General features: G+C 46.6%; 1 long non-coding RNA gene across 1 annotated transcript in view; it reads left to right on the plus strand.

Annotated features, from left to right (window-relative positions):
* The first annotated feature begins 15134 nt into the window (after nucleotides 1–15134).
* Nucleotides 15135–27337, plus strand: part of LOC143776402 (uncharacterized) — a 61145-nt gene continuing 48942 nt past the window's right edge. Inside the window, exon 1 of the long non-coding RNA XR_013215822.1 lies at nucleotides 15135–15153. This is a non-coding gene — a long non-coding RNA (uncharacterized LOC143776402). The remainder of the gene's footprint in view (nucleotides 15154–27337) is intronic.

Genomic DNA, 27337 nt, shown 5'->3' on the forward strand with positions numbered 1-27337 from the left:
TGGCCCGACCGTTCCCCAGACCTGAATCCGATTGAACACATCTGGGACATCATGTCTCGCACCATCCACCAACGTCACGTTGCACCACAGGCTGTCCAGGAGTTGGCGGATGCTTTAGTCCAGGTCTGGGAGGAGATCCCTCAGGAGACCTCTTTAGGAGCATGCCCAGGTGTTGTAGGGAGATCATACAGGCACATGGAGGCAACACACACACAACTGAACATCATTTCCTTGTCTTGAGGCATTTCCACTGAAGTTGGATGAGCCTATAATTTGATTTTCCACTTTGATTTTGAGTATCATTCCAAATCCAGACCTCCATGGGATATTCATTTTGATTTACATTGATCATTTTTATGTTTTATTGTTCTCAACACATTCCACTATGTAATGAATAAAGATTTGCAACTGAAATATTTCATTTAGTGATATCTAGGATGTGGTATTTTAGTGATCCCTTTATTTTTTTGAGCAGCGTACTTTATGGAGCATTATAGGGGGCTCATTCTTCTGTACGGAGCACTATGTGGAGCCCATTATACTATATGGAGCAATATATGGGTCACATTATACTCTATGTAGCAATATATGGTTCCCATAATACTGTATGGAGGACTATATGGTGCCATTAATACTGTATGGAGGACTATGTGGTGCCCATAATACTGCATGGAGGACTATACTGTCTGATCTAAAATGAAGAGTGACTGCAGACTTTTGAATCCCCTCAGCGCATGCACTGTTTGCTGCAAGAAGTTGTCGGTTTCTGAGCTATTGAAGAATTTACAATAGATATTACTCTTGTAATGTAAGAAGTAAGTGAAATCTTTGGCATTGTACCATACTTCTTAACTGCATCATGAATTGTGGTATGTATTAAAGTGGCCCACTGAGACACTTTAGCCCAGGCTGATGTCCCAAGACGATCCCCAACTCTGCTACATCGAGTTGCACTGCTGAGCGTTGACATATGTACTTATATATCAACTAGCTATTGAACCCGTTCTACGCCCGGGTGGCGAGCATTTATATTGGTATATGGTCTCCATCCTGGTATGTGCTGCTCCCATCTTTCTCTCCCATCCTGTCATGTGCTGCTCCATCCTGCGCCCCCATCCTGTCATGTGCTGCTCCACCGTGTCATGTGCTGCTCCATCCTGCATCCCCATCCTGTCATGTGCTCCCATCCTGCGCCCCCATCCTATCACGTGCTGCTCCATCCTGCGCCCCCATCATTGCGGGCGGCTGTGCGGAGTGCGGGCGGCTGTGCGGAGTGCGGGCGGCTGTGCGGAGTGCGGGCGGCTGTGCTGAGTGCGGGCGGCTGTGCTGAGTGCGGGCGGCTGTGCTGAGTGCGGGCGGCTGTGCTGAGTGCGGGCGGCTGTGCGTGGCGCTGCTGGGTGCGGGCGGCTGTGGGTGGCTGTGCTGGGTGCGGTGGCTGTGCTGGGTGCAGCGGCTGTGTGTGGCTGTGGGCGGCTGTGCTGGGTGCGGCGGCTGTGCGTGGCTGTGCTGGGTGCGGCGGCTGTGCTGGGTGCGGCGGCTGTGGGTGGCTGTGCGTGGCTGTGCTGGGTGCAGCGGCTGTGCGTGGCTCTAGGCGGCTGTGCGTGGCTGTGGGCGGCTGTGCGTGGCTGTGCTGGGTGCGGCGGCTGTGGACGGCTGTGCTGGGTGCGGTGGCTGTGCTGGGTGCGGCGGCTGTGCGTGGCTGTGCTGGGTGCAGCGGCTGTGCTGGGTGCGGCGGCTGTGCTGGGTGCGGCGGCTGTGCGTGGCTGTAGGCGGCTGTGCGTGGCTGTGGGCGGCTGTGCTGGGTGCGGTGGCTGTGCTGAGTGCGGGCGGCTGTATGTGGCGCGGCTGTGCTGGGTGCGGGCGGCTGTGGGAGGCTGTGCTGGGTGCGGCGGCTGTGGACGGCTGTGCTGGGTGCGGCGGCTGTGCTGGGTGCGGCGGCTGTGCTGGGTGCGGCGGCTGTGCGTGGCTGTAGGCGGCTGTGTGTGGCTGTAGGCGGCTGTGCGTGGCTGTGCTGGGTGCGGCGGCTGTGGACGGCTGTGCTGGGTGCGGTGGCTGTGCTGGGTGCGGCGGCTGTGTGTGGCTGTGGGCGGCTGTGCTGGGTGCGGCGGCTGTGCTCGGTGCGGCGGCTGTGCGTGGCTGTGCTGGGTGCGGTGGCTGTGGTGGGTGCGGCGGCTGTGGGTGGCTGTGCTGGGTGCGGCGGCTGTACTGGGTGCGGCGGCTGTGTGTGGTTGTGGGCGGCTGTGCGTGGATGTGGGCGGCTGTGCGTGGCTGTGCTTGGCTGTGCTGGGTGCGGCGGCTGTGGACGGCTGTGCTGAGTGCGGCGGCTGTGCTGGGTGCGGCGGCTGTGGGCGGCTGTGCGTGGCTGTGCTGGGTGCGGCGGCTGTGCTGGGTGCGGCGGCTGTGCTGGGTGCGGCGGCTGTGCGTGGCTGTGGGCGGCTGTGGGCGGCTGTGCGTGGCTGTCCTGGGTGCGGCGGCTGTGCGTGGCTGTGCTGGGTGCGGCGGCTGTGCTGGGTGCGGTGGCTGTGCGTGGCTGTGCGTGGCTGTAGGCGCCTGTGCGTGGCTGTGGGCGGCTGTGCGTGGCTGTGCTGGGTGCAGCGGCTGTGCGTGGCTGTAGGTGGCTGTGCTGGGTGCGGCGGCTGTGCGTGGCTGTGCTGGGTGCGGTGGCTGTGGTGGGTGCGGCGGCTGTGGGTGGCTGTGCGTGGCTGTGCTGGGTGCGGCGGCTGTGGGCGGCTGTGTGTGGCTGTGGGCGGCTGTGCGTGGCTGTGGGCGGCTGTGCGTGGCTGTGCTCGGTGCGGCGGCTGTGCGTGGCTGTGGTGGGTGCGGTGGCTGTGGACGTAAGTGGCGTAAGTAACAAATAGCTGTGGCATGAAGTGCCACAGCCTCATGGCACAGCAATTTGTTACTTGCAGAGGGTGAGTATACTTACCTGTCCCGTTCCACCGACGCCATTCCGGGCCATGAATATCCCCCTGCTCCCGGAATCGGCGCCTGCGCAGTCCGCGCTTTCCGGCGCCATTTTCTTGAAGACACATTGCAGTGTGTCTTCAAGAAAATGGCGCCGGAAAGCGCGGACTGCGCAGGCGCCTTTTCCGGCACCAGGAGGACAGATTTTCTGTGTCCTCCTGGTGCCGGAAAAGGCGCCTGCGCAGTCCGCGCTTTCCGGCGCCATTTTCTTGAAGACACACTGCAATGTGTCTTCAACAAAATGGCGCTGGAAAGCGCGGACTGCGCAGGCGCCGATTCCGGGAGCAGGGGGATATTCATGGCCCGGAATGGCGTCGGTGGAACGGGACAGGTAAGTATACTCACCCTCCGCCTCCTGGCTCGTCCCTGTTTCTCTGTTGGAGATCGCGGTGTGCGTTCAGCGCTTACGCATACCGCGATCTCCTGGGAGCGTCGCTCTGTGGGGTCCAGACTGCGCCGGCGCTTGCGCTTGCGCAGTCTATAAAGGCTTCGGACAGAGTGACGCTCCCAGCGTTATATTATAGATATAAGTACATGTACATCAATATAAGTACATGTACTTATATATCAATATAACTTTGATTTTTTATTTTGATCATAATAAATGAGTAAAAGAGAGTCGGGGAGTGTTTTGCTCAATTAAAGGACATTTTTCTGTGTGTGTCTTTATTAATTTTCACTACGGAATTAGTAATGGGGGTGTCTGATAGACGCTTCTCCATTAATTCCCCTGGACTTGATGTCAGCGGACATAACACCACTGACATCAACCCCAAAACCATTACCCTACTTGTCAACGCACTAGGGAAAATAGGAAGAGATGAGGCTAAGCGCCAGAATTGGCATATCTAATGGATGCATTATTTCTGGGACAGCTGAGGGCTGGTGTTTTTAGTTTGGGAGGGGGCCAATATCCTTGGCCCATTCTCAGCCTATTAATATCAGCCCGCTACTGTCTGTTTAACCTTTGCTGGTTATTAAATATAGGGGGACCTCATGTCATTTTTTTGTGGTCTTTCCCATGTTAATAACCAGTAAAGGCTAACCAGACAGCTTTAGCTGATATTAATAGCCTGGGAAGCTTCTTGGATATTGGCCCCTTCCAGAATAATAAAGCCAGCCCCCATCGATATGCTTTCTCTTGGCTGGTTATTAAGAGAGGGGAACCCATGTTTTTTTTTTAATTCATTTATTTAACAAGTATAGTAAAATAGATACCCAAGGTAATCTGTTGTGAATTTACTTTTTGCTCCCTCTAGTGGTTACTAGTTTTTTGACTCTGGTTTTTCTGTCATTCCTTTTATCCGCACCTGGGTCGTTAGTTAAGGGTGTTGCTATTTAAGCTCCCTGGACCTTCAGTTCTATGCCTGGCTACGTAGTTATCAGAGCTAGTCTGCTGTGCTCTTGTCTACTGATCCTGGTTCCAGTTATATCAGCTAAGTCCGCTTTTTGCTTTTTGCTATTTTGTTTTGGTTTTGTATTTTTGTCCAGCTTGTTCCAAATATATATCCTGACCTTTGCTGGAAGCTCTAGGGGGCTGGTGTTCTCCCCCCGGACCGTTAGACGGTTCGGGGGTTCTTGAATTTCCAGTGTGGATTTTGATAGGGTTTTTGTTGACCATATAAGTTACCTTTCTTTATTCTGCTATCAGTAAGCGGGCCTCTCTGTGCTAAACCTGGTTCATTTCTGTGTTTGTCATTTCCTCTTACCTCACCGTTATTATTTGTGGGGGGCTTCTATCCAGCTTTGGGGTCCCCTTCTCTGGAGGCAAGAAAGGTCTTTTGTTTTCCTCTACTAGGGGTAGCTAGATTCTCCGGCTGGAGCGTGTCATCTAGAATCAACGTAGGAATGATCCCCGGCTACTTCTAGTGTTGGCGTTAGGAGTAGATATATGGTCAACCCAGCTACCACTGCCCTATGAGCTGGATTTTTGTATTCTGCAGACTTCCACGTTCCTCTGAGACCCTCGCCATTGGGGTCATAACAGTTTGCCAGGCCAGTATTAAATGTTTAATGCATTGCAGAAGAGGGATTATAAGAAAGAAGATTCTGAGTTTTTTTTTTTTTTTCTTCTTCCCCTTTACCTCAGAGTGGCTATGCTTGCTGCAGACATGAATGTCCAGACCTTGATTACAAGTGTGGACCAGCTGGCTACTCGTGTGCAGGGCATACAAGACTATGTTATCAGTAATCCTAGGTCAGAACCTAAAATACCGATTCCTGAACTGTTTTCCGGAGACAGGTTTAAGTTTAGGAATTTTGTGAATAATTGTAAATTGTTTTTGTCCCTGAGACCCTGTTCATCTGGAGACTCTGCTCAGCAAGTAAAAATTGTTATTTCGTTCTTACGGGGCGACCCTCAGGATTGGGCTTTTTCGCTGGCGCCAGGAGATCCGGCATTGGCTGATATTAATGCGTTTTTTCTGGCGCTCGGTTTACTTTATGAGGAACCCAATCTTGAGATTCAGGCAGAAAAGGCCTTGCTGGCTATGTCTCAGGGGCAGGACGAGGCTGAAGTGTACTGCCAAAAATTTCGGAAATGGTCCGTGCTGACACATTGGAACGAGTGTGCACTGGCCGCTAATTTTAGAAATGGCCTTTCTGAAGCCATTAAGAATGTTATGGTGGGTTTTCCCATTCCCACAGGTCTGAATGATACTATGGCACTGGCTATTCAAATTGACCGGCGGTTGCGGGAGCGCAAAACCGCAAATTCCCTCATGGTGTTGTCTGAACAGACACCTAATTCGGTGCAATGTGATAGAAAAATCGCAAATTCCCTCATGGTGTTGTCTGAACAGACACCTGATTTAATGCAATGTGATAGAATCCTGACTAGAAATGAGCGGAAAATTCATAGACGCCGGAATGGCTTGTGCTACTACTGTGGTGATTCTACACATATTATCTCAGCATGCTCTAAACGTATAGCTAAGGTTGTTAGTCCTGTCACCGTTGGTAATTTGCAACCTAAATTTATTCTGTCTGTAACTTTGATTTGCTCACTGTCGTCTTTTCCTGTCATGGCGTTTGTAGATTCAGGTGCTGCCCTGAGTCTTATGGATCTGTCATTTGCTAAGCACTGTGGTTTTACTCTTGAACCATTAGAAAATCCTATTCCTCTTAGGGGTATTGATGCTACGCCATTGGCAGCAAATAAACCGCAGTATTGGACACAGGTTACCATGTGCATGACTCCTGAACACCGCGAGGTGATACGTTTCCTGGTTTTACATAAAATGCATGATTTGGTTGTTTTAGGGCTGCCATGGTTACAGACCCATAATCCAGTCCTGGACTGGAAGGCTATGTCAGTCTCAAGTTGGGGCTGTCGTGGTATTCATGGGGATTCCCTGCCTGTGTCTATTGCTTCTTCTACGCCTTCGGAAGTTCCGGAGTATTTGTCTGATTATCAGGATGTCTTCAGTGAGTCTGAGTCCAGTGCACTGCCTCCTCATAGGGACTGTGACTGTGCTATAGATTTGATCCCAGGCAGTAAATTTCCTAAGGGAAGACTGTTTAATCTGTCGGTACCTGAACATACCGCTATGCGTTCATATATCAAGGAGTCTCTAGAGAAAGGACATATTCGTCCGTCTTCTTCCCCTCTTGGTGCGGGATTCTTTTTTGTGGCAAAAAAGGACGGATCTTTGAGACCTTGTATTGATTATCGGCTTTTAAATAAGATCACTGTCAAATTTCAGTATCCTTTACCGCTGTTGTCTGACTTGTTTGCCCGGATTAAAGGTGCCAAGTGGTTCACCAAGATAGATCTTCGTGGTGCGTACAACCTTGTGCGCATTAAGCAAGGTGATGAATGGAAAACCGCATTCAATACGCCCGAAGGTCATTTTGAGTACTTGGTGATGCCTTTTGGGCTCTCCAATGCGCCTTCAGTTTTTCAGTCCTTTATGCATGACATTTTCCGGAAGTATCTGGATAAATTTTTGATTGTTTATCTGGATGATATTTTGGTTTTTTCTGATAATTGGGATTCGCATGTGGAGCAGGTCAGGTTGGTCTTTAAAATTTTGCGTGAAAATTCTTTGTTTGTCAAGGGCTCAAAGTGTCTCTTTGGTGTACAGAAGGTTCCCTTTTTGGGGTTCATTTTTTCCCCTTCTGCTGTGGAGATGGACCCAGTCAAGGTCCGAGCTATTCTTGATTGGACTCAGCCCTCGTCAGTTAAGAGTCTACAGAAGTTCTTGGGTTTCGCTAACTTCTACCGTCGTTTTATCGCTAATTTTTCTAGCATTGTGAAACCTTTGACGGATATGACCAAGAAGGGCTCCGATGTAGCTAACTGGGCTCCTGCTGCCGTGGAGGCTTTCCAGGAGTTGAAACGCCGGTTTACTTCGGCGCCTGTTTTGTGCCAGCCCGATGTCTCACTTCCCTTTCAGGTTGAGGTGGATGCTTCAGAGATTGGAGCAGGGGCCGTTTTGTCGCAGAGAGGCCCTGGTTGCTCTGTTATGAAACCTTGTGCCTTTTTCTCTAGGAAGTTTTCGCCTGCCGAGCGAAATTATGATGTGGGCAATCGGGAGTTGTTGGCCATGAAATGGGCATTTGAGGAGTGGCATCATTGGCTCGAGGGTGCTAAGCATCGTGTGGTGGTCTTGACTGATCACAAAAATCTGATGTATCTCGAGTCTGCTAAACGCCTTAATCCGAGACAGGCCCGCTGGTCATTGTTTTTCTCCCGCTTTGATTTTGTTGTCTCTTATTTACCAGGTTCAAAGAATGTGAAGGCCGATGCTCTTTCTAGGAGCTTTGTGCCTGATGCTCCTGGAGTCGCTGATCCTGTTGGTATTCTTAAAGATGGAGTTATCTTGTCAGCTATTTCTCCGGATCTGCGACGTGTGTTGCAGAGATTTCAGGCTGATAGGCCTGAGTCTTGTCCACCTGACAGACTGTTTGTCCCGGATAAGTGGACCAGCAGAGTCATTTCCGAGGTTCATTCCTCGGTGTTGGCAGGTCACCCGGGAATTTTTGGCACCAGAGATCTGGTGGCCAGGTCCTTTTGGTGGCCTTCCTTGTCAAGGGATGTGCGGTCATTTGTGCAGTCCTGTGGGACTTGTGCTCGAGCTAAGCCTTGCTGTTCTCGTGCCAGCGGTTTGCTCTTGCCCTTGCCTGTCCCGAAGAGACCTTGGACACATATCTCCATGGATTTCATTTCTGATCTTCCGCTATCCCAGGGCATGTCCGTTATCTGGGTGATATGTGATCGCTTCTCAAAGATGGTCCATTTGGTTCCTTTGCCTAAGCTGCCTTCCTCTTCCGATCTGGTTCCTGTGTTTTTCCAGAACGTGGTTCGTTTGCACGGCATCCCTGAGAATATTGTGTCAGACAGAGGATCCCAGTTCGTTTCCAGATTCTGGCGATCCTTTTGTAGTAGGATGGGCATTGATTTGTCGTTTTCGTCTGCTTTCCATCCTCAGACTAATGGACAGACGGAGCGAACCAATCAGACTTTGGAGGCTTATTTGAGGTGTTTTGTCTCTGCTGATCAGGACGATTGGGTGACATTCTTGCCGTTGGCTGAGTTTGCCCTTAATAATCGGGCTAGTTCCGCCACCTTGGTTTCGCCTTTTTTCTGCAACTCTGGTTTCCATCCTCGCTTTTCTTCGGGTCATGTGGAGCCTTCTGACTGTCCTGGGGTGGATTCTGTGGTGGATAGGTTGCAGCGGATCTGGAATCATGTGGTGGACAACTTGAAGTTGTCACAGGAGAGGGCTCAGCGCTTTGCCAACCGCCGCCGCGGTGTGGGTCCCCGACTACGCGTTGGGGATTTGGTATGGCTTTCTTCCCGCTTTGTTCCTATGAAGGTCTCCTCTCCCAAATTTAAACCTCGTTTTATTGGGCCTTACAAGATATTGGAAATCCTTAATCCTGTATCTTTTCGTCTGGATCTTCCTGTGTCGTTTGCTATTCACAATGTATTTCATAGGTCCTTGTTGCGGCGGTACATTGTGCCTATAGTTCCTTCTGCTGAGCCTCCTGCTCCGGTGTTGGTTGAGGGCGAGTTGGAGTACGTGGTGGAGAAGATCTTGGATTCTCGCCTCTCCAGGCGGAGGCTTCAGTACCTGGTCAAGTGGAAGGGCTATGGTCAGGAGGATAATTCCTGGGTGGTCGCCTCTGATGTTCATGCGGCCGATTTAGTTCGTGCCTTTCATGCCGCTCATCCTGATCGCCCTGGTGGTCGTGGTGAGGGTTCGGTGACCCCTCACTAAGGGGGGGGTACTGTTGTGAATTTACTTTTTGCTCCCTCTAGTGGTTACTAGTTTTTTGACTCTGGTTTTTCTGTCATTCCTTTTATCCGCACCTGGGTCGTTAGTTAAGGGTGTTGCTATTTAAGCTCCCTGGACCTTCAGTTCTATGCCTGGCTACGTAGTTATCAGAGCTAGTCTGCTGTGCTCTTGTCTACTGATCCTGGTTCCAGTTATATCAGCTAAGTCCGCTTTTTGCTTTTTGCTATTTTGTTTTGGTTTTGTATTTTTGTCCAGCTTGTTCCAAATATATATCCTGACCTTTGCTGGAAGCTCTAGGGGGCTGGTGTTCTCCCCCCGGACCGTTAGACGGTTCGGGGGTTCTTGAATTTCCAGTGTGGATTTTGATAGGGTTTTTGTTGACCATATAAGTTACCTTTCTTTATTCTGCTATCAGTAAGCGGGCCTCTCTGTGCTAAACCTGGTTCATTTCTGTGTTTGTCATTTCCTCTTACCTCACCGTTATTATTTGTGGGGGGCTTCTATCCAGCTTTGGGGTCCCCTTCTCTGGAGGCAAGAAAGGTCTTTTGTTTTCCTCTACTAGGGGTAGCTAGATTCTCCGGCTGGAGCGTGTCATCTAGAATCAACGTAGGAATGATCCCCGGCTACTTCTAGTGTTGGCGTTAGGAGTAGATATATGGTCAACCCAGCTACCACTGCCCTATGAGCTGGATTTTTGTATTCTGCAGACTTCCACGTTCCTCTGAGACCCTCGCCATTGGGGTCATAACAGTAATCTTAGTTCACAGCCTCCAGATGTTCCAGCAGCTGGAAACTCCAGTAACCTTAAAGTCTCCCTTAAAGTTTCCCTTAAGATTTCCAGGTCTCACAGCTTCCGGAAGACCTGGTGGCAGTGAACTCAGGTAACCTTTAAGGATACCTGAGTTCACAGCCACTGAGTATTGTATGTAGTTCTAGCGCCAGACTTATGAGTTCCGGAGTGCTGAGTGCCAGACTCACGGTCTTTTATCAGTCTGGCACTGGCGCTGCACAGAATGAGAACCAGCTGCTATGAACCTAGATGACCTTACAATAAGGTTATCTCAGTTTACAGTGGCGCTGCTCTTGTGATCATCGGGAGTTGTGAACTGAGATATCCTTACTGATGTCACCTTAGTTCTCAGGAACCAGGTCTCAAGGAGCGCAGCCCGACACCCAGCATTTGCTGTTGTTCCCGTGTATGGAGCTGCGTTCTTTGAATGGAGCGCCATACACTGGATGTTACAGAGTTTGGTTTCGTCAAGCGACCTCATTATTATGGATTATCTGTGCACAGGTGAGGATTACTTAGATTTTTTATTTTTGTTACTGTTATTAGTTAAGGATGGGGCCAATATTCATCTGTCATCTCAGCCTTTGCTGTTTTTTAAAAATATGGGGGACCCTACGCCATTTTTTTACATTATTTAAATAATTTAATTAAACGGCGTGGGGTCCCTTCATTGTTGATAACCAGCCAAGCTAAAGTAGAAAGCTGGGGACTGGTATTCTCAGGCTGGGAAGGCTCATGGATATAGGCCGTCTCCAACATAACAATAGCAGCCTGCAGCCGCCCCAGAAATGGCGCATCAATTAGATGAGCCAATTCTGGTGCTTGGCCCGGCTCTTCCCACTGGCACTGGTGTGGTGGCAAGCGGTGTAATAGTTTTGGGGTTGATGTCAGCTGTTTTATGTCCGCTAACACCAAGCCCAGGGGTTAGTAATGGAGAGGCGTCTATCAGACACCTCCATTACTATCCCTGTAATCAAAAGTAAGAAAGACACAGACAGAAAAAACTTACTTAATTGGATCAAATGAAGGATTCTGATGATATTTCCTATTCAGAGACAGTTTTGACATTGAAAAGTACTGTGAAAATATACAGTGGGTACGGAAAGTATTCAGACCCCTTTACATTTTTCACTCTTTGTTTCATTGCAGCCATTAGGTAAATTCAAAAAAGTTCATTGTTTTCTCATTAATGTACACTCTGCACCTCATCTTGACTGAAAAAAAAACAGAAATGTAGTAATTTTTCTGAAAATTTATTAAAAAAGAAAAACTGAAATGAGCGGGTAGAGCCATGAGTCTTCTTGGGAATGATGCAACAAGTTTTTCACACCTGGATTTGGGGATCCTCTGCCATTCTTCCTTGCAGATCCTCTCCAGTTCCGTCAGGTTGGATGGTGAACATTGGTGGACAGCCATTTTCAGATCTGTCCAGAGATGCTTAATTGGGTTTAGGTCAGGGCTCTGGCTGGGCCAGTCAAGAATGGTCACAGAGTTGTTCTGAAGCCACTTCTTTGTTATTTTAGCTGTGTGCTTAGGGTCATTGTCTTGTTGGAAGGTGAACCTTCGGCCAAGTCTCAGGTCCAGAGCACTCTGGAAGAGGTTTTCATCCAGGATATCTCTGTACTTGGCTGCATTCATGTTTCCTTCAATGATAACCAGTAGTCCTGTCCCTGCAGCTGAAAAACACCTCCATAGCATGATGCTGCCACCACGTTTCACTGTTGGGATTGTATTGGGCAAATAATGAGCAGCGCCTGGTTTTCCCCACACATATCGCTTAGAATTATCACCAAAAAGGTCTATCTTTGTCTCATCAGACCAGAGAATCTTATTTCTCATAGTATGGGAGTCCTTCATCTGTTTTTTAGCAAACTCTTTGCAGGCTTTCATATGTCTTGCACTGAGGAGAGGCTTCTGTTGGGCCACTCTGCCATAAAGGCCCCACTGGTGGAGGGCTGCAGTGACAGTTGACTTTGTGGAACTTTCTACCATCTCCCTACTGCATATCTGGAACTCAACCACAGTGATCTTGGGATTGTTCTTTGCCTCTCTAACCAAGGCACTTCTACCATGATTGCTCAGTTTGGCTGGACAGCCAGGTCTAGGAAGACTTCTGGTGGTCCCAAACTTCTTCCATTTAAGGATTATTGAGGCCACTGTGCTCTTAGGAACCTTGGATACTGCAGAAATTCTTTTGTAACCTTGGCCAGATCTGTGCCTTGCTACAATTCTGTCTCTGAGCTCCTTGGCCAGTTCATTTGACCTCATGATTCTCATTTGGTCTGACATGCACTGTGACCTGTGAGGTCTTAAATAGACAGGTGTGCGCCTTTCCAAATCAAATCCTATCAGTTTAATTAAACACTCTGGACTCCAATGAAGGAGTAGAACCCTCTCAAGGAGGATCACAAGGAAAAAGACAGCATGTGACTTAAATATGAGTGTCTGAGCAAAGAGTCTGAATACTTATGACCATGTGATATTTATATTTTTCTTTTTTATTAAATTTGCCAAAATTTCTACATTTGTTTTTTTCAGTCAAGATGGGGTGCAGAGTGTACAATAATGAGAAAAATTTTTAACTTTTTTGAATGTATCAAATGGCTGCAATGAAACAAAGAGTGAAAAATTTAAAGGGGTCTGAATACTTTCTGTACCCACTGTATACAGCTGCTCAGCTATGTATCCAGATGCAATGTATTCCCCTCAACTTGGACCATGTTTGAATGCTTTTGCAAGCCACAGTATGTCATGCTCTATGCTCAGGGTTGGATTTTTAACTTGGCAAAAGATTTATGTAGCTAAAAGCAGTCCTGTAGGAAAGTTGGCCTGGTGTACGAGGTCAAAGATGGCATTTAGTTGGTTCGGTAGAAACCATTTAATACTTCTGTACTCCAATGATGCTATGATTGTTCTTGTTTGAATATTGGTCAATAATTTAGATTTATTTTAGAGTTGATCTACATGTTTATATGCATAGGGGATGTGGATTTCAGTGAGATTTTTAATGGGACGGTGCCTATAGGTCCCTGATCATAGTACTGTTCATGATGAAAGCACTCATAGAAAAATAATATTTAAATTGGAACTTTTATATTAATGGCCTATGCTGACGAAAGGTAATTAATATGCAATCGCTGTGGGTGCGACATTGGGTATCCCTGCCCATCATCTCTTCCTGGTCCTGGCAGCCATTGGGTATGATCAGTTGTGGAGCTGTACAGCACATCTCCATCAGGTGTATAGTGGATGTGTGGCTATGTAATGCAGATCCACACCTATATGAATTTATAAGGGGAGGAAGTGCAGTACCCGGCCAGAGCCACTACGCAGATGACAGAGTTGTATAGTTCCGCACCGCAACTCAGCACATCCGGTCACCACCAGCACAGGTAGGAGATACTCAGCAGTGGTGCCAGGTGACTCACCGCCACTGATCTAGCTGATAGCCCACCAATACAAAAGTCACGGACAACACCTTCAGGCTGAGTTCACACGTAGCAGAATTGCCGCGGAAATTTCCGCGGCAATTCTGCGCCTCCTGCCGCAGGTATATCGCATGCAGAATTTGCATGCATATACCCGCAGAACACTAGCGTTTTGCAAGCATAATTAGCTTGCAGAGTGCTAGCGTTTTCCAAGCGATCTGTAGCATCGCTTGGAAAACTGTTTGACAGGTTGGTCACACTTGTCAAACATAGTGTTTGACAAGTGTGACCAACTTTTTACTATAGATGCAGCCTATGCAGCATCACTAGTAAAAGAAATGTTAAAAATAATAAAAAAAATAAAAAAGGTTATACTCACCTCAGCGGCTTCCGTTCCTAATGCTGTGTGTTCAGGACCTTCCATTGACGTAGCGGTCATGTGACCGCGACGTCATCGCAGGTCCTTCACACACACCTCGGAAGCCTCTGAGAAGGTCGGGCCGCCAGAAGGTGAGTATATCGCTATTTTTTATTTTAATTCTTTTTTTTTTACCACTTATATGGTGCCCAGTGCGTGGAGGAGAGTCTCCTCTCCTCCACCCTGGGTACCAACCGCACATGATCTGCTTACTTCCCGCATGGTGTGCACAGCCCCGTGCGGGAAGTAAGCAGATCAATGCACTCCTATGTGTGCAGAATCGCCGCGATTCCGCAATTTTAGGCTATGTGCACACTTTACGTGTGACCGTTCTCCCGCAGCGGATTTGATAAATCTGCAGGGCAAACCCGCTGCGGTTATCCCTGCAGATTTATCGCGGTTTGTTCCGCGGTTTCCGCTGCGGGTTTCCGCCTATACTATTGATGCTGCATATGCAGCAATATGCAGCATCAATAGTAATGTTAAAAATAATAAAAATTGGTTATACTCACCCTCTGATGTCCGGATCTCCTCGGCGCTGCACGCGGCGGTCTGGTTCCAAAGATGCTGTGCTCAGAAGGACCTTCGTGACGTCACGGTCATGTGACCGCGGCGTCATCACGGTCATGTGACCGTGACGTCACCGCAGGTCCTATTCGCACAGCAAGTAAGACCGGCCGGCCGCGTGCAGCGCTGAGAGGTGAGTATAGCATCATTTTTTATTTTAATTCTTTTTTTTTTACACTATTTATGCTTCCCAGGGCCTGGAGGAGAGTCTCCTCTCCTCCACCCCGGGTAGCAACCGCACATTATTCGCTTACTTCCCGCAACGTGGGCAGAGCTCCATGCGGGAAGTAAGCGGATCAATGCTTTCCTATGGGTGCAGAATCGCAGCGATTCTGCACAAAGAAGTGACATGCTGCGGGTTGTAAACCGCTGCGTTTCTGCGTGGTTTTTCCCGCAGCATGTGCACTGCGGTTTGCGGTTTCCATAGGGTTTACATGTTAATGTAAACGCAATGGAAACTGCTGCGGACCCCCAGCATCAAAATCGCCGCGGATCCGCGGTAAAAACCGCGAAGTGTGAACATGGCCTTAATGAACATGCTGCGTTTTTTTCTGGATTGCGATTCCGCTCAGGAAAAAGATGCAGCATGTGCACAAAAAATGCGGATTGCAATCTGTTACATAGGATGCTTAATGTTAGTGTTTTTTTCGCGGTTTTATAGCGTTTTTATAGCGAAAAACCGCGAAAAAAACGCAAAAAATCTGCTACGTGTGCACACAGCCTCAATCTACTCAACCATCAATGGTAAATGCTATGTTATTCATGGAGTGCTTGTCTTATATTTGATACCTTACTATCTAATCAGAATCTTACCAGACCAAATCCAGTGCTGGTTAGCTGTCACAGCCGCTATCTTTTTCCATTACATATGTGCACATGCAGTTTTAGGTTATCTAGATCCTTTTTTTAATAGGATGTCTGTATTACATCTATTCCTGTATCAGGTCTTCAGGGTACATGATGTTGGGCACTAACCCTAAAATACAAGCCAACAACCCTGCTCTGTCATTGTGCCCTTTGTAGAAGGGTGAATTTAGTTCATGTAAGTGGTAAGCAGTGCTATGGGATTCATGTAAATCAATGAGCACAGTACATAGGATACAGTGGAGCAATAAGAGGGAGAACGGCGAAGATTGTATGAGTGGGAATGTGTCATGTGATCTCGCTGTGCAGGGCTGACATGGCCCCTGTTTAATAATGCAATGGTCACCCCCAGACATAGGAATTCACATTTATTCATACGGCACTGTGTAGTCCTTTTACTGCTCCTACTAAGAAGCTCAGATTGCAGCTAATGTGTACTTTATTTTCTGCGAACGGGCCTCACATAAGACCGCATCCATTTTGACCCATATTATATTGCACAATACATAATGAATTCGAGCAGTTTATTAAAGAAAAGGCTTTCCGCATTTCGATTTATGAAATTCAGTGTTCAGTGTGTCTTATTTCATGTGTGCTCTGCATTAGGAAAACTTGTGGCTGCTGTTGCAAAAGTGTAAGGTTCTGTATGCGCCCATCTAAATGGGCACTGAAGCACAAAACAGCATGGTGGCTCAGTGGTTAACACTGCAGCCTTGCAGCAGTTAGGTCCTATGTTCAAATCTCACCAAGGACAACATCTGTAAGGAGTTTGTATGTTTTCCCTCTGAGTGGATTTCGTTCAGGTACTTCAGAATCATCAAGAGCGGTGATTTTTGTATGTTTTCCATGTGTTTGTGTGGGTCTCCCGTGGGTGCTCCATCCTGATTCATTACTGATCTTGATGAGAGGAGTGTTGGTTTCAGGTGCTCCAGCTTCATTAAGAGGTCAATGACAAGTGGCGTGCACCATGCCAAAAATCTTACTCCAATTATTGACATAGGAAATGTCACAGCTCAACATGAATTACAGGATCTCTGGCATCACCACTGCTCTATTTTGGCTGAGATGAAAAACTGTTGTGAAAATGCAATTTTTGCGACAATTTACTCTGGAATACTGGTGAAATTGCTTTGAGAAATTTAGGCCCTATTGATAGAGAATTAATTGCTTTGTACTCATTACTTACAAACTACATGGTCAAATTATTATCAAGCTCGGAAAACCAATGTTGTATGGACTATGGCTTTGTGCCCAATGGCATTGTCACCTCATTGTAGTTATGATGCCCAACCCACTTTGTGTAATACAACTCCAGTCCACTAGTTCTTTTCCACCAAAACTTACAGTTGGCATAACACATTGGATCTTGGGCTTGTAGCCCAGAAATAAATATCCAGTCCATGAAGCTCCAGGCAAACCGTTTTTGTGCCATTATAATTTTGCACTGAACAATAATTCGATATACAACTGACTGGAGAAACCCTAGCAGAATATAACAGAGCTTTGTTGAACTTGGAAAGTTAGTATATTTCTATGTCATTGTTGCTTTAACAGTCATTGGGCCACATTTACAAAGGCTAGTCTAAAGAAAGGATGTCTTTCGCAGGATTTGTGCCAAATGTACTAAAGTGAACCGGTCCATGAGCAGCATGTATCAGACGCTCGCTGTATGATCTCAGTAAAGTATGTTTAGCTCTGTGTTTCAGAGAAAAACGTAGTTCAATAGTCATTGGGATTGAGCCACATAGGAGACTAGTCGGACAGGTGGTGTCGTGGGGTTACCTCAACAATGTGGAGACAGAAGACCACAGCGTCTGATTGCTCCTACTTTGGCGCTGAGAAGAAGCACTTCACCTTCATTTTAAATGTGTTTATTGTGGCAGAAAAGGAGTTAATCAGCCATGTTGGAAATCCCTGTGCTCACCGCTGAGCTCGGTTAGCCACTCCTTTCCCCTTCATAATCTGGGCTCTGTAACAAATCCTTGTCAGAGCTAGTATTTGCTGCATGGCTATTAGTGGGAGAGGAGTACCTATGAGAAGGAGAGTTGGAGGAGTTATTAGTGACTGTTGTTTGGTTTGTATGTGTGGTAATTCCCTATCTTTCTCTATTTTGGTTTATTCCCCTACCTCCACACCCCGATGCATTCCTCTGTTATATGAGAGTGAATATTTTGTATGCCTGGAGTTTTCTGTCAACCCTTGTTTGTATTGCCTTGTTTGTTGGGTTGGTGTACTACAGTGCACAGTAGCGCCGCTCTTCCCTGGGTGGGGGAAGAGAACAGACGGAGGGCTAACTCAGGATATAAGGCAAGGGTGGAGGCCTCGGGCATCTTTGCCATCAGAAGTATCCTGAGGAGTTGGGCGAGCTAGGGTTCCCCCTAGTGTTAGGGATAGGGAAGGAGCCCCTTGTTCCGGGTCACCCAACAGCAGCCGTGTCAGGTGGGTCCCTGGTAGCTTCTCCCCACCAGCTGCCAGTGACTAACAGGTATCTTCCTATACAGGCACGCAGGGATGAACTTGTGAATCCAGGAGAGCGGGAAGGAGCTGCCGGGGATACGCCTGTTTGACTATTCTCCTATGCGGTTCAGTCCCTGGCAGCTATTAAACTATGTTTTTTTCTGAATTGCCACAGCATTTCAGTGTTAAACATGCTTCGCTGAGATCATACAGCCAGCATCTGATACATGCTGCTCGCGAACTGTGCAACATATATCAGCTATCAAGTTTAGGTCGCTCATGTCTTACATCAGTTGTCCAATCTTCGCCTACTATGTTGAAGCAGAATTTCATCTATCTGTGCAGCTGTAGATTTGTACCAAACTTTGTGCCACTACCACCTATTCTAGCTAAGTAAACTAGCCTATATTTCATAATCCTTGGCAACAATATCACTGTTAAGTCATTTCCAAATTTTGATGAGCAAATGGGTTTTCTAGGACTCAGATATCGATGGCCTATTCTAAGGTACTGTAGCTCAGCTCCCATTCGTTCAATGGTAGCTGAGCTGCAGTACCTGAGAATGGCCACCAGACCGTGTACAGAGATGTTCTGTTTCACTATGGAGACTGATTAGTGCAGGAGCTGCAAACAGATGATTATTGAAGGTGTCGGGTATCAGACCTGCTTTGTTCTGACATTAATGACCTGATGCTCACACATATTTATGATGCATAATTATATTGGGAATATTACATATGACCTCTGGCCTTAAAAGAAGAGTTAAAAAGTAGTAGAAAAAAAAATGAATCTCTTATCATTGATATCAGGATCACCTTCTATGAATATGGGTGCTAGAGGTCAAGTGGCAGGCCGTTTAGTCCATTTTTTATTTCGAAATATTAATTAATAAAACTACTCATTTTAATACATATGGGCAGAACATATGTACTTATGAGAAAACGAAATAGTTATTCCCTAACTACAGGAAGGAAATGCTGCAGGGGGGACCCCCTGCCTAAAACAGTTGGACTGGCGGACTATAGTCATAAATGCCAGGATTATAATTGCCGGTAGCGCTGAAGTATTTACAGAAGCATTCCTGATTATTATGTTAGTAAGCTGCTTTCTCTAATCTAGTCTGCAAAACATTTGTATATTAAGGAATATATTCAATACCTCTTATATGTGCACTGTCCCTATTGGGCTACTGGTGCAATTTGTGCTATTTCTCTTAGGCTATTGCTATAATTTAGTTTTTCTTTTCCTGTGTTTATCCATTCTCCGCATCTGCTACTTTAAGGGAATCTGTTATAATGATTTCACCCTCCAAATTATTTACAGTTCTTTAAACGACAAGTCCAGTGATATCTTTACATGACCAGTTAATTCCTCCATTATTGAGAATCAGCATTTGAATTGGTAAGCAAATGGGTTTTGTAGAACTGAAACCTTTGTCACTCCAGCTCTATTCCCTACCCAGCACCGACTTCTCCTGTTTAACTGATGACACCTTTGGATAAAGTCACACAACATAGTGACTGTCAGTCAAGGAAGAGGAGACGCTGGGTGGGGAATAGAGCTCGAGTGACAGAGGTTTCAAATCTTCAGCCTCACTTGCATATCAATTCAAATTCTAATTTCTCAGTAACAGAGCAATGGACTGGACATGTAAAGGTATTGGTGGATATGTCTTTGATAGAGGTATGTGAGCATATACAGATGCTTCTCACAAAATCAGAATATCATAAAAAATTTAATTTATTTCAGTTCTTCAATACAAAAAGTTAAACACATATATTATATAGAGTCATTACAAACACTATTTCAAGTGTTTACCTGCTAATGTTGATGATCATGGCTTACAGCCAATGAAAACCCAAAAGTCATTATCTCAGTAAATTAGAATAATTAACCAAAAACACCTTAAAAAGACTTCCTAAGTGCTTAAAAAGGTCCCTAAGTCTGTTTCAGTAGACTCCACAATCATGGGGAAGACTGCTGACTTGACAGATGTCCAGAAGGCAGTCATTGACACACTCCACAAGGAGAGTAAGCCACAAAAGGTCATTACGGAGTGTTTTATCCAAGCATATTAATGGAAAGTTGAGTGGAAGGAAAAAGTGTGGTAGAAAAAGGTGCACAAGCAACCGGGAAAACAGCAGCCTTGAAAGGATTGTTAAGAAAAGGCAATTCAAACATTTGGAGGCGATTCACAAGGAGTGGACTGCTGCTGGAGTCATTGCTTCAAGAACCACCACACATAGACATATCCATGACATGGGCTACAAGTGTCACATTCCTTGTGTCAAGCCACTCATAACCAATAGACAACGCCAGAAGCATCTTACCTGGGCCAAGGAAAAAAAGAACTGGACTGTTGCTCAGTGGTCCAAGGTGTTGTTTTCAGATGAAATTAAATTTTGCATTTCATTTGGAAATCAAGGTCCTAGAGTATGGTGGAAGAATGGAAAGGCCACAATCCAAGCTGCTTGAGGTCTAATGTGAAGTTTTCACAATCAATTATGGTTTCGGGAGCCATGTCATCTGCTGGTGTAGGCCCACTTCATTTTATCAAGACCAAAGTCAGCGCAGCCGTCTACCATGAAATTTCAGAGCACTTCATGCATCCCTCTGCCGACAACCTTTCTGGAGATGGAAATTTCATTCTTAGCAGGACTTGGCAACTGTCCACACTGCCAAATGTACCAATACCTGGTCTAAAAACAACATTATCATTGTGCTTGATTGGCCAGCAAACTCGTCTGACCTTAACCCCATAAATTCCCATAGAGAATCTATGGGGTATTGCAAAGAGGAAGATGAGAGACACCAGACCCAACAATGCAGACGAGCTGAAGGCTGCTATCAAATCAATCTGGGTTTCTATAACACCTCAGCAGTGCCACAGGCTGATCGCTTTCATGCCACGCCGCATTGTTGCAGTAATTGATGCAAAAGGTGCCCCGACCAAGTACTGAGTGCATTTACTGAACATACATTTCGTTTTTAAAATAATTTTTCAAGCTAATGGTATAAAGTATTCTATTTTACTGAGATAATGACTTTTGGGTTTTCAATGGCTGTAAGTCATAATCATCAACATTAACAGAAACAAACACTTGAAATAGATCACTCTGTAATGACTCTATATAATATGAGTTGCACTTTTTGTATTGAAGAACTGAAATAAATTTTTGATTGATATTCTAATTTTGTGAGAAGCACCTGTAAATAATTTGGGTTGTGAAATCCTGATGGTATTTTCTCTTTTATATATTATTGAATTTGGGGGCTGGATCTACAGCATACAGGCACATGCCAGACACCTTCATTCAGGGCAGGTGGGTGTTTACACTTTTAAATGCCTGCCAAGGTTTTTTCAAATTTTTCACATGTAAAAAAATGTTAAATCTGGAAAACTCCTTTAAATGGACTCTGTCACCTGGCTTTTGCTGTATAATTTGAGAGCAGCATGATAGTAAGGACAGAGCCCCTGATTTCAGTGATGTGTCACTAAGGCCGGGTTCACATTAGCGTTTCTGTGCGCAGCGTATGATCCGCATACATCCGCATGCGTACATAGCTTTAACATGGTGTACGCAGGGACATGTTTTTGCATGCGTTTGCATGCGGATGCGTACGAAAGCGCCGTTTCGCGGTGTGCGGCGAGTGAAACAAATTGCATTTTTGAGGCATCAAATATTGTGCAATGATTGCATAAAAAAAGCATGATTGTTTATGGGAACACATTGGTATGCAAGGACACGCGTACACATGCGTTCGATAAGCATGCGTACTTTAGACTGCGAATGTCCAGAAAATGTCACCGCCACCACCATGCGCATAAAAAACACAAACGCATGCCAAAACGCATTTAAACGCATGCACATGCACACGCAGTGTGTTTGCGTCAAGGACAAGATAATGTGCAAGTGTAAGCATGTGTTTGCATGCGTTTTGGAATGCGTTTGCGCATGCAGATGATACGCTGCATACAGAAACGCTAATGTGAACCTAGACTTACTGAGCTGCTTAGTGTAGTTTTGATTAAAAAAAAACAGGTGCTTTCTCTGTGACATAGGCGCACATGGCTTGATGATGTCAGCATTCCATGTGCCAGTGTTAATTAGAAAGTTGCTGGCGAAGAAGAGAGAAGCGATGTCTCGGAGGAACATACGGAGTGGGGAGTGTTTTTTTCCCAATACACTGGGGAGAGGACAATGAGTGGTATCAGGGGGTGGGAGGACAGAGGACAATGAGTGATGTGGAGGGGAGGACAATGATGGGATGTTGGGGAGAGGACAATGAGGGATGTGGGTGAGAGGACAATGATGGAATGTGGGGGAAAGGTCAATGATGGGATGTGAGGGAGAGGACAGTGAGGGATGTGTCAATGAGCAATGTGGGGGGAAAACAATGAGGGTGTGGGATAGAGAACAATGAGGGATATGGGGGAGAGCACAATGATGAAATGTGGGGGAAAGGACAATGAGGGATGGAGAGGACAATTAGGGATGTGGGGAGAGGACAGTGAGGTGGTGTGGGGGAGAGGTCAATGAGTGATGTTGGGGAGAACAATGAGGTTGTGGGATAATGAACAGTATGGTATATGGGGAGAGGACAATGAAGGAATGTGGGGAAAAGGACAATGAGGGATGGAGAGGACAATTATGGATGTGGGGAGAGGACAGTGAGAGGGTGTGGGGGAGAGCGCAATGATGGAATGTGGGGGAAACGACAATGATGAATGTGAGGAAGAGAATGAAGGATGTGAGGGAGAGGACAATGAAGGATGTGGGGGAGACGTCAATGAGGGATGGTGAGGACAATGAGGGATGTGGGGAGAGGACAGTGAGAGATGTGGGGGAAAGTCCAATAAGGGATGTGGGGGAGAGGACAATGTTGGATGTGGGGGGAGAGGACAATGGGGAATGTGGGGAGAACAATGATGGAATGTGGGGGAGAGGACAATGAGGGATGGAGATGACAATTAGGGATGTGGGGAGAGAACAGTGAGAGGGTGTGGGGGAAAGTACAATGATGGGATGTGAGAGAGGTCAATGAGGGATGGAGAGGACAATGAGGGATGGGGAGAAGACAATGTTTGATGTGGGGGAGAGGACAATAGGAAATGTGGGGGAGAGGACAATGAGATGTGAGGAAGAGGACAATAATGGATGTGGGAGAGAGGATAATGAGGGATGTGTGGGAGAGAACAATGAGGGATGTGGGGGAGAGGTCAATGAGGAATGGGGAGGTCAATAAGGGATGGGGAGGACAATGAGGGATGTGGGGAGAGGACAGTGAGAGATGTGGGGGAAAGTCTAATTAGGGATGTGGGGGAGAGGACAATGTTGGATGTGGGGGGAGAGGACAATGGGGAATGTGGGGAGAGAACAATGATGGAATGTGGGGGAGAGGACAATGAGGGATGGAGATGACAATTACGGATGTGGGGAGAGGACAGTGAGAGGGTGTGGGGTTAAGTACAAAGATGGAATGTGGTGGAAAGGACAATGATGGGATGTGAGAGAGGTCAATGAAGGATGGTGAGGACAATGAGGGATGGGGAGGACATTGAGGGATGTGGAGAAGACAATGTTTGATGTGGGGGAGAGGACAATGGGAAATGTGGGGGAGACAACAATGATGAGATGTGAGGAAGAGGACAATAATGGATGTGGGGGAGAGGATAATGAGGGATGTGTGGGAGAGAACAATGAGGGATGTGGGGGAGAGGTCAATGAGGAATGGGGAGGACAATGAGGGATGGGGAGGACATTGAGGGATGTGGAGGAGAGGACAATGTTGGATCTGGGAGAGAGGACAATGGGAAATGTGGGGGAAAGGACAATGATGGGATTTGAGGGAGAGCACAATAATGAATGTGGGGGAGAGGATAATGAGGAATGTCAGAAGACAATGAGGGATGTGGGGGGAGGTCAATGAGGGATGGGGAGGACAATGAGGCATGGGGAGGACAATAAGGAATGTGGGGAGAGGACAATGAGGGATGTTGGAGGGAGAACAATGAGGGGTGTGTGGGCGAGGGATGAGGAATGTGGGGGATAGGACAATTGTGGGATGTGGGGGGAGGACAATGAGAGATGGGGAGGACAATGAGAAATGTGGGGGAGAGGTGTTATGATCCCAATGGCAAGGATCTCAGATATTACAGCAAAGTCTGCAAACATAAATACCAGCTCATAGGGATGTGGTAACTAGGCTGACCATATACCTGATCCTAGCACAAACACTAACAGTAGCCGGGGAACGTGCCTACGTTGATCCTAGACGTCTCGCGCCAGCCGGAGAACTAACTAACCCTATCAGGGAAAATAAGACCTCTCTTGCCTCCAGAGAAAAGACCCCAAAGTAATACAAGCCCCCAACAAATAATAACGGTGAGGTAAGAAGAAAAGACAAACGTAAGAATGAACTAGATTTTAGCAAAGAGAGGCCCACTGACTAATAGCAGAAAATAGTAAGATGACTTATATGGTCAGCAAAAAACCCTGCAAAATATCCACGCTGAATATCCAAGAACCCCCAAACCGACTAACGGTGAGGGGGGAGAATATCAGCCCCCTAGAGCTTCCAGCAATATCAGGAATCACATTTTGTACAAGCTGGACAAAAATATGAACAAGCAAAATAACAAAAAATAAGAAAGCAGGACTTAGCTTATCTTGCAAAGAACCAGGACCTGAAGACAGGAGCAAACAGAAATGAACTGATTACAACGATGCCAGGCACTGGACTGAGAATCCAGGAAGTTTAAATAGCAACACCCCAGGCCTAACGAAGCAGGTGAGTACCAACCTGGTAAAAGACAATCCAAGTGCCAAATCACTAGTGACCACAAGAGGGAGCCAAGAAGTATAGTTCACAACAGAGAGGACAATGAGGGATGTGAGGGAGAGGACAATGAGGGATTTGGGGGAGAAGCCAATGAGGGATGTTGGAGGGAGAACAATGAGGGGATGTGGGAGAGGGATGAGGGGGATAGGAAAATTGTGGGATGTGGGGGATAAGACAATGAGGAATTGGGAGGACAATGAGACATGTGGGGAGAGGACAATGAGGGGTGTGGGGGAAGGAACAATGATGGATGTGGGGGAGAAGGCAATGATGGATGTGGGGAAAGGACAATGAGGGATGTGGGGGAGAGGACAATTATGGATGTGGAGAGGACATTGAGAGATGAGGGAGATGACAATGAGGGATGTGGGGGAGAGGACAATGAGAGATGTGAGGGAGAGGACAATTATGGATGTGGTGGAGAGGACAATGAGAGATGTGAGGGAGATGACAATGAGGGATGTGGTGGAGAGACCAATGAGGGATGTGGGTGGAGAACAATGAGGGGGTGGGGGAAAGGACAAGGAGGGATGTGGGGGAAAGGACAATGATGGGATGTGGGGAGAGGACAATGAGGGATGTAAGGACAATGATGGATGTGGGGGAAAGGACAATGATGGATGTGGGGTAGATGACAATGAGGGAGTGGGGGAGAGGACAATGAGGGGGTGGTGATTGGGATGGGAATAAGAGGGTGGTAGAGGAGGGTGCTGAGACCCTGATAGCGTCCTCCCCAGAGGGGGGCCCATTATAATGGGGCCCATTTTTCTGCCAATGAGCATTGTATGGGGCCCATATTGTATGGAGCATTAAATGAGATTCATTATTCTGTATGGAGTATTTTGGCATTTTTTTTTCTAATTAACCAGACATCTTTTTCAGTAAACTAGGGGGAATAGACTGTTATCTATATATTGACTTTTGAATTTATGTGTTTGTTCTTCAGTTGTTCAAGAACTGTACACTGTTGTCATATGAGTCTTAAAATAGACATCCAGACAGCCAAGAGATCTAGAGATTCAAAGATCCAGAGACTCTTTACAAAACCAGAGCCAGGAACATACAAGACAGCTGCCAGAACATCATGGCTCCATCATGAGGGACACAGATTTGACATTCTACAGAATGCCAGCTTAAGGGAACACGGCACCAGCTGAAAGAATACAAATGTGCTCCATTTGCCATCACTAAACCCATCGATATGTTTGGAGTAGTCAGGATTTGGACCCACCAGTTACCTGACCCCATGGATACGTTTGGGAAAGTCAAGATTGGGACTCACCAGTCACCTGGCTCCATGGAGATGTTCTGGGAAGCCAGGTTGTGACTATTGAGTTAACTGGTTTTGTACCTCAATGGACTATCAGCTTCCTAAGTTTGTTGTTACCCTCCATGAGTGCCACAGGTGGGGATAGTCGGCCATGGAAGCTCTGAAGCCACAGCTGCTCTTATCCCAGGGAGTCAGCAGAAGGGTGTGACTGTTATTTTGCACCACGTTGGGTATTTTGCTGGGACTGTTCTATATGCTGATGTTTGTTGATGGTTCATAAAATTATTGCCACACTGTTTTACCTACACCTTGTGTTGTCTGAGTAGTATTCTGTCCATGGGAAAAGAGCGGGCGTTCGGGGATGATCCCTGGTACATGCAGTTTCGACTAGCAGACTAGGGCATCCACTGACACCCCCCCCCCCCCCCGTGTCCCCTCAGGAGCATTATATGGAGTCTGTTATTCTGCACAGAGCATTATATGGGCCCATTATTCTGTATGGAGAATTATACGAGCTCTATTATTCTGTATGGAGCATTATATGGGCCCATTCGGTATGGAGCATTATATGAGACCCATTATGAGATCCATTATTCTGTATGGAGTATTATATAGGGGCCATTCTGTATGGAGCATTATATGAGGCCCATTATGTATGGAGCATATTATGGGGCCCATTCTGAATGGAGCAATATATGGGGCCCATTCTGTATGGATAATTATATGGGAATCATTCTGTATGGAGCATTATATGGGGGCCATTCTGCATGGAGCAATATATGGGGGCCATTCTGTATGGAGCATTATATGGGGCTCATTCTGTATGGAGCAATATATAGGGCCCATTCTGTATGGATAATCTTATGGGGATCATTCTGTATGGAGCAATATATGGGGCCCATTCTGTGTGGAACATTATATGGGGCCCATTCGGTATGGGGCATTATATAGAGATCATTCTGTATGGAACATTACATGGGGCCAATACTGTATGGAGCATTATATGGTGCCAATTCTGTATGGAGCATTGTATGGTTCCCATACTGTATGGGGCTATATATGGGGCCCATTCTGTATGGAGCATTATATAGGGCCCATTCTATATCGAGCAATATATGGAGCCCATTTTGTATGGAGCGTTGTATGGGGTCCATTTTGTATGGAGCATTATGTGGGGCCCATTATTCTGTATAGAGCATCATATGGAGTCCATTATTCTGTATGGAGCATTATATGGGGTTCATTATTCTGTATGGAGCATTATATAGGGTCCATTATTCTATATGGAGCAATATATGGCTTCCATTATTCTGTATGGAGCAATTTATGGGGATCATTATACTGTATGAAGCACTATATTGGGCTCATTATTCCGTATAGAGTAATATATTGGGCTTATTTTACTGAATGGAGCAATATATGGGGCTCATTATACTGTATGGAGCACTATATGGATCTCATACTGTATGGAGCAATATATGGGGCTCATTATAC

Source organism: Ranitomeya variabilis, chromosome 5, assembly GCF_051348905.1.
Source record: "Ranitomeya variabilis isolate aRanVar5 chromosome 5, aRanVar5.hap1, whole genome shotgun sequence".
Lineage (NCBI taxonomy): Eukaryota > Metazoa > Chordata > Amphibia > Anura > Dendrobatidae > Ranitomeya > Ranitomeya variabilis.